General features: G+C 34.1%; 1 non-coding gene across 1 annotated transcript; it reads right to left on the reverse strand.

Annotated features, from left to right (window-relative positions):
* Window positions 1-7,079: 7,079 nt before the first annotated feature.
* On the reverse strand, window positions 7,080-7,214 carry LOC116528933. Its single transcript, XR_004259290.1, has one exon. It is a non-coding gene; the product is annotated as a small nucleolar RNA SNORA48 (small nucleolar RNA).
* Between the last annotated feature and the right edge of the window lie 295 nt (window positions 7,215-7,509).

A 7,509-nucleotide genomic window follows, 5' to 3' on the forward strand; every position in this document is an offset into this window, starting at 1 on the left:
TTTTGTTGTTGGCTCACTCTTTATTTTTATGGCCCATTAACCAGTGCTGAATTAAAATCAAATTTGTATAAATGATATAATACCCATATAAATAGTCTTGCAAACTAGTTAGTCATCTCAATACACAGTACATTGCAATGCCAAAACAAGGTTATGAATCAAGTACATGAATAGAGTTTAAATGACTGATGGTCAAAAACATTCTTATTTTAAAAGGATATCCCAAAATGGGAGACAAAATGTTAAAAAGTGCCAAGCAAGATAAATTTGGCATGAACTTTAGAAAACGTTTCATTTACATAGCAGAGCAGGAATTTTTGGCTGAATGAAACACACACTCTGTGTTGGCAAAAGTGCAGAGTACTCTTTAGTGAGCCTTGTTTCTTGGTGTCTTTTTTTATTGGCCTTTGGAAGAGTTGAATGTTTTTGGACCAATCTGTCCACCTCTTAGTACTAATCACATAAAAATACACTAAAGCTTTTCTCTTGAATCCATTTGCCACCCTCAAAAAAAATGAAGACTCGACAGAACTTTTATGTGGGAAATTTCCGTGATCCTAATGAGAGGTTTGGAGTTCAGTGAACCAGTAATTAAAATAATTTGATTCAAATTTTCTTTTTCAAATAACAAGCAGTTTTTATTTTTGGGAGAATAATTGAACTAATTAATTCCCTCTTAAATAAAGAAGGTGAGCCTCTCAGCTTCCATGTGATGGCCACAGAGATCCCTTCAGCTTCCCCCCAACTGTGACCATTTGGCTGTTGGCAGTAGCTGGAAATGTCACTTGAGGTTCCTGTAGACATGTGACAACATCACTAGGTGGAAGGTTTTCTCAGGGTGTTGACTTCTTACTTTGGGGTGGAGCAGGGAGGATTGCTCCAGTGCTGTGATGCATTCTGCCCCTAAACATTTCTCCCAAGTTCTTCTGCAAGAATTTTTAGAAAACATTCAAATTTTTGCAAGTAGAAATCTATTTGGACCGAGATCTTACACCTTGAAATAGGAGGAGCTTGTGTGGGGGAAAGACAGGGCCTTTGAATCAAATGAACTTGGTTCCAATCCTAACTCCACCATTTAGCATATGTGCTTATTATAGAACTCTTCCGCGAGATAGAAATGATGCTACCTGCCACTGAATTTATGGCAGAAATTAAATGAAATGACACACACAATGCAGTTTAATGCCCAGACATAACAGAAGCTCAATAATAGAAATTACTATTAATAACCTAAAACATAACATGAGAAGACTAAGGATTTGAATTTGAATCTTCAGTTGGATTGGTTTAATCTGTTGCTTCTTTGGATTTCTAGTGCAATTAATTCAGCTATGAAAATAGAAATGTAATGAGAAGTTGTTCTCAATGCTTGCAGACCTAATGCCCCCTTTTAATATTTATAAATAGTTTTGCAGTACTTTACTTATTACCTTGAAATGAAATGCATAGGCAAAATTAGATGCTCCCAGTTTTTAAAATGCCCTAATTATAATATAAAGGAGAAACAAAAGCAAAGTAATTTCAAATATATATATATATATAAAACCTTAAAATATATCTGTTAAATATATAATTATATATAACCTCTATATAAAACCTATATATTATATATAACCTATATATAATTATGTATAATATGTATTCCAGAAAGTAAAGGCTCTATTAAGACATACAACTCTAAAAGAAATGAAGAAATCAGATACTCATCCCTTGCTATGGTCTGAATGTTTGTGACCCTTCAAAATTCATATGTTGAAATCTAATCTTCAGTGTGTTGGTATTAAGAGGTAAGGCTTTTGGGAGATGACTAGGTCATGAGGGTGAAGCCCTTGTGAATGGGATGAGTGAGCTTATAAAATAGGTCCAAGAAAGCTCATTTGCTCCTTCTGTCATGTGAGAACCCAGCAACAAGTGGTCATCTATGAGGAACAGGCCCTCTCCAGACACCAAATCTGCCAGTGCCTTGATTTGGGACTTCCCAGCCTCCAGAACTGTGAGCAATAAATTCTGTTGTTTAAGAAGTACCCTGTCTCAAGCATTTTCTGACAGCAGCATAAATGGACTGAGACATTTCTATATGTAAAATCTCCATAAATACAGTAGATACAAGCTCGGACTTATTCAGATGCTTCAAGCTGGTGATGCAAATACCATGGACGACATCATAGATTTTCTTTTAATGGTGAATACTCCCCAGGAAAGTTCATAACAATAATAAAAAAAAAAAGCTTTTCTCATTTTAGACATAGTTGCATTTCTGAAAAAAGGCAATCTATATTAGAACTTTATAAAAGTAGTTTGTATTCATAATTAAACAACCAGATTTTAGGAGCAAACAATTATCAATAAGCTTTTCTTTACATGAACATCCTACGAAACATGGAAAACCATGAAAGTTTGAGACTATTATTTATTGTGCAGGGCCATTCCATGTTTTGCATAAGATAGCCTTCCGGGTTCCTCTTTGCTAACCAAACTAACCTACCAACCAACCAAACAACAACAACAACAACAAAGAAAAACCAGGTCCACAGGTTTTCAAAATTTCTCCTTGGGTCAGTTCTTCTCTCCAGAGGAAGGCAATTTAGAACAATCAATCCTGCAGTAAGAGCAGACTGGGTGTAAATAGGGGAGAAGCCTGTAGGTAGTTACCAGGAACCTCAAGGTAGAGAAGAGCAGGTAGAGAAAATGTTAAAAAGAAAGGAAGATATTATCAAAGGTAGCTATCTGAGAAAACAGGAACTGACCCAGAAACAGAAGCTGTAGCACCCATGAACTGGAAATAGGTGACTAAACCTACATCGGCCCTTGATCAAGGGACTGTCTTAGTCTGTCTAGCCTGCTATAATAGAATACTATAAATTTGGTGACTTATAACCGACAAAAACCTATTTCTTATAATCCTGAAGGCTGAGAAATCCAAAGTCAAGGAGCTGGCAGATTTGGTGTCTGGTTAGGGTCCACTTCCTGGTTGGTTTGTAGATAGAAGTCTTTTCACCGTAACTTCAAATGGCAAAAAAGCCTAAAAACTCCCTCTGGATTATTTTATAAGGACATTAATCCCATTCATGAGGATTTTAATATATGGGAAAACACAAACATTCAAACGATAGCAGGGACAAAGTGAGGCCGAGTCTCAGAAAGCAAAATTGAGTTGAATCTCATCACAAGAGGCAGGTGGCCCCAGCAGAGGAATCGCAGGAGGCAACTTCTGTGTTTTTCCCTATTCTGGAAAGCAAGGATGAAGCTCCCCAAGAACCTTCTGCAATAAGGGTCTTCCCTAGCCCAGCACCAACCCCACTGGCAACAAGAAGTATCTCAGCACCAAACCACTAGAATCACTCTCTGTCCACACAACCTGGAGAGAGAAAAGAATCATATTCTGAACTGATCTGTCTTCTGATGACTCTATTTTGAAAATCCACAACAACAGCAAGATATTTTTGTCTTTATCTAAATAGCTTTTGTTTTCTTTCTTTGAGTATTATTCTATTAAGCTATTTCATTGATGGCTCAATTGGGAACCTGAAAGGTTATAATTGTTAGTATAAATGTTTTAGAACTGTAAGTAGTATAATTATTGTATTTTCATTGCTGTTAAACAAACTGAAATCACACACACAGCATATTGGTTCTACCTGTTTATCATGTACCTGATAACATTAACTGTAGTCAGAGTCTTACATGAGAATTTTCACAAATGAAAATATCAGCTCAAGGTTAATTTCTGAGTTATAAGGGCTCAACATCCTCTGGTTATAAGATTAATATTACTTACCTTTATAAAATTTAGTTAATAAAAAAGACAAAATTTTATCCAGATTATCTGTGCCGTTTTGTTTAAAGGTCAGAACATTGGTTATATTTATCCACAATGTGCATCTTAATCCATCCTAGCTAACCAGAATGTACTTCCTGGGACTTGTGCCTTGACTGGCCTGTCTTTTCACCCATGCTTTGTTATACTGTGGCTCATTTATTTTGTACTTCTCTGTGTATGCATGCCTTAACAGGAACTCTGGAGGACATATATCAGGTACACATGATTTACTACTGTAAAGACTGCATGTTCTGTCTCATTCTTGGGCAGGGTTGCAGAAAACTTGGTTGTCCTGTCCATCCCTGTACATACAGTATCTAAAATATTTCCAGACTTGGAGTAGGCACCCATAACTACCTGTCAAATAAATGAATGACAGGGATCCATTTTCCAAATGTATATATATTTTTTGCTCAGTCTTCCAGGCCAATATATTTAGATATTAATGTAACAGTTTTATTGAGATATAAATCACATACCACACAATTCACACATTTAAAATGTACAATAAAATAATTTGTAAAATATTGTTATGTAAACATTACAACAATCAATTTTAGAATATTTTTATCACCCTTGCAAGAAGCTCTGTGTCCATTAGCTGTCACAGCTTCATTTCCTTATAATCCCTTAAACTCTACACAACCACCAATGTACATTCTGTTGCTATAAATGTGCCTATTATGACAATTCATATAAATAAAACCACATGTGGTCTTTGGTGTCTTGTTTCTTTCACTTTTCATAATATTTTCAAGGCTGATTCATGTTGTAGCATATCTGTATCTTACTCCTTTTTATGACTGAATAATATTACATTGTATAGATATTCCTAATTTTGTTTATCCATTCATCATTTGATGGAAGTTTTGGTTGTTTTCCATTTTTAGATGTTTTAAATAATGGCCATATAAACATTCATGTACACATTTTTGTATAGACATATATTTTCAATTATCTTGGGCATCTATATAGGAATAGAATTTTGGGTCATATAGTAACTCTTCAACATTTTGGGGAACTGCCAAAATGTTTTCCAAGTGATTGTCCCATTTATATAAGCAATGTAAGTTTCTTCACATTCTCACCAACACTCGCTATTGCTCACATTTTTATCAGAGTTATCTTAGTGGGTTGAAATAGTTTCTCATTGTGATTTTGGTTTACATTTCTCAAATGACTAATAATTTTGAGTCTTTTAATGTGCTTATTGGTAATTTATATACCCTTTTTGGAGAAATGGTTATTCAAATCCTTTGCTCATTTTAAAAACTATGTTGCCTTTCTGTTTTGGAATTGTAAACATTCATTATTTATTCTGGACACTGGATCCTTATCACATAATTTGCAAATCTCATTTGCAAATATGTTCTTCTATTTCATGGGTGTTATAGGGTTGTTCAAGTCTTTTATTTCCTTGTGTAACTTCTAACTAGTTCTTTTATTTGTGTTTGAAAATGAAGTTCTGAAGTCTTCAAAAATTATTGTTGAGGTCGGGAGTGGTTGCTCATGCCTGTAATCCCAGCTACTTTGGAAAACTGAGGTGGGCAGATTGCTTGAGTTCAGGTTCAAGACCAGCCTGGACAGCATTGTGAAACTCTGTCTCTACTAAAAATGTAAACATTAACCAAGTGCATGCCTGTAGTCTCAGCTACTTGGGAGGTCAAGGTGGAAGGATCACTTGAGCCCAGGAGGTGGAGGTTGCAGTGAGCCAAGATTGTGTCACTGCACGCCAGCCTGGATGATAGTGGCAGACCCACTTCCCAAAAAAAAAAAAAAAAAAAACAAACAAAAAAAACAAATTGTTGAATTGCCTATATCTCCCTTCAATTCTGACAGTTTTTGTTTCACATACTTTGAATCACTGTTGTTAGGCGTCTATCAATATATGTTAATAATTGTTATGTCTTTATGTCGGGTTGGCAGTTTTATAACTAAAAAATGCTCTTTGTCTCCAGGAAAAAAATTTTGTCCTAAAGTTATTATTTTTTTCTGAAATAGCCATCATAGCCCTATTTTGGTTACAGTTTGGATGATATATACCTTTTTAAATACATTTACCATAAATCTATGGTTTGGTTAAATCTCAAGTGTGTCTCTTTCAGACATCAAAGGGTTGGATCACTTTTTTCTTTCATTATGTCAATCTCTGCTTTTTAATTTGAGTGCTTAATAATACATTTACTTTTATTGTAATCACTGATAAGGCAGAATTCACCTTTGCCGCCTTGCTCTTTGTTCTCTATACTCCTTATATCTTTTTTATTCCTTTATTTCTCTACTACTGCCTTCATTTGTGTTGGTTACACATTTTCAGGTACACAGTTTGAATTTCCCTGTCATTTCTTTTATAATTTTTTTCTATTTTATTAATGTATTATTTTAAAATATACCAATTCAAATTAATATCAACTTAATTCCAATAGTACACGAAAATTTAATGTACAAAGGTTTTCTTTTTTTGAAATTTGGAAGCTCAATAAATTGAGGATGTTAGCTTGTTCCCTGATACCTTTTTCAAGGAAACCAAATGCACCTTTGCATTTCAGAATTAAGTACTATGCATAACATTTTATAATTTATCCTCCATGTATAATAATTTTTAGACTTGCTTTAAGCCATTTTCAAAGATTTATTTGAAGTTTAGATTTCATTTAGATTATTCACGTAATTCAAAGTAAACGCATTTAGATTACTATTAAAATATTTTTCTTATACCCCTTATTCAAAAATTTATTTTTAATACATTAATACTGTTTTATTTAATATCACTGACAGTCATTCTTCTCAAATACAGAATGCCTATTTAGTTTTAGAATTTCCTATACACTAGCTCTTCAGTTGGATATGTACTGAGAGTTAATTCATTTTGTACTTCTTGTATTTTTACCCATACCTAATCTAATGTGAACTTAACCATACCTAATCTAATGTGTACATTATGATTTAAACTTTTAAAAGTTACCCCATGACTATATTGCCATTTATTTATTTAAGTTGGTAAGTTTCAGTTTTCAATGTAGAAAAAGTAGATGATGACAATTTGCCTGTCTTTGTGTTTTATTTAAACGCATAAATATTTTTCAAAGTTCTTTTATAGGATGTTCAAGTAGAGCCAAAATAAGTCTTATTTAAGTACATTCTTACAGAACATGCACATACAAACAGACACATATATTGATACTAGCATATGATTTAGTCATTCTCATTAAAAAGTCAGTTTTTTAATTAATTTATTAATTAGTTAATTCTTTTTAACCTATGTGTCCAAGGCATGAACCAGGCATGGGCACAGTTCAAAAGACAAGCTGGGATGAACAAGGGGTTGATTTGTCTCTGGCTGATATGCGATGGGCACCACCAACCAGATGCCACTCTACCCAGGGCAGGGACATAAAAAGTCAGTTTTAATCAACAGCTCTACAACATGTATCTTCTTTCTCTCAAGCAAGGAGGATAATTACTGTGGAGGAACATGGGGAAAAATGGACTCCAGTGAGCCTGAAGATAACAAAAGTAACATGAAAAAGGCCTAGAATGATGAGATAATTTGAAACTAAATACCTGAAATAATTTAAGTCTCAAGGTATTAAGCCTAGAGACTTGGGATCACATAAGACTTATCTAAATAGGACTGTAATTTCAAGGTTGAGTAATCAGACAATATAGACATGTTTCCACCGTGGGTA

The sequence above is a fragment of the Sapajus apella genome, unplaced genomic scaffold (assembly GCF_009761245.1).
Source record: "Sapajus apella isolate SASKATOON/1434 unplaced genomic scaffold, GSC_monkey_1.0 scaffold60, whole genome shotgun sequence".
Taxonomy (NCBI): Eukaryota; Metazoa; Chordata; class Mammalia; order Primates; family Cebidae; genus Sapajus; species Sapajus apella.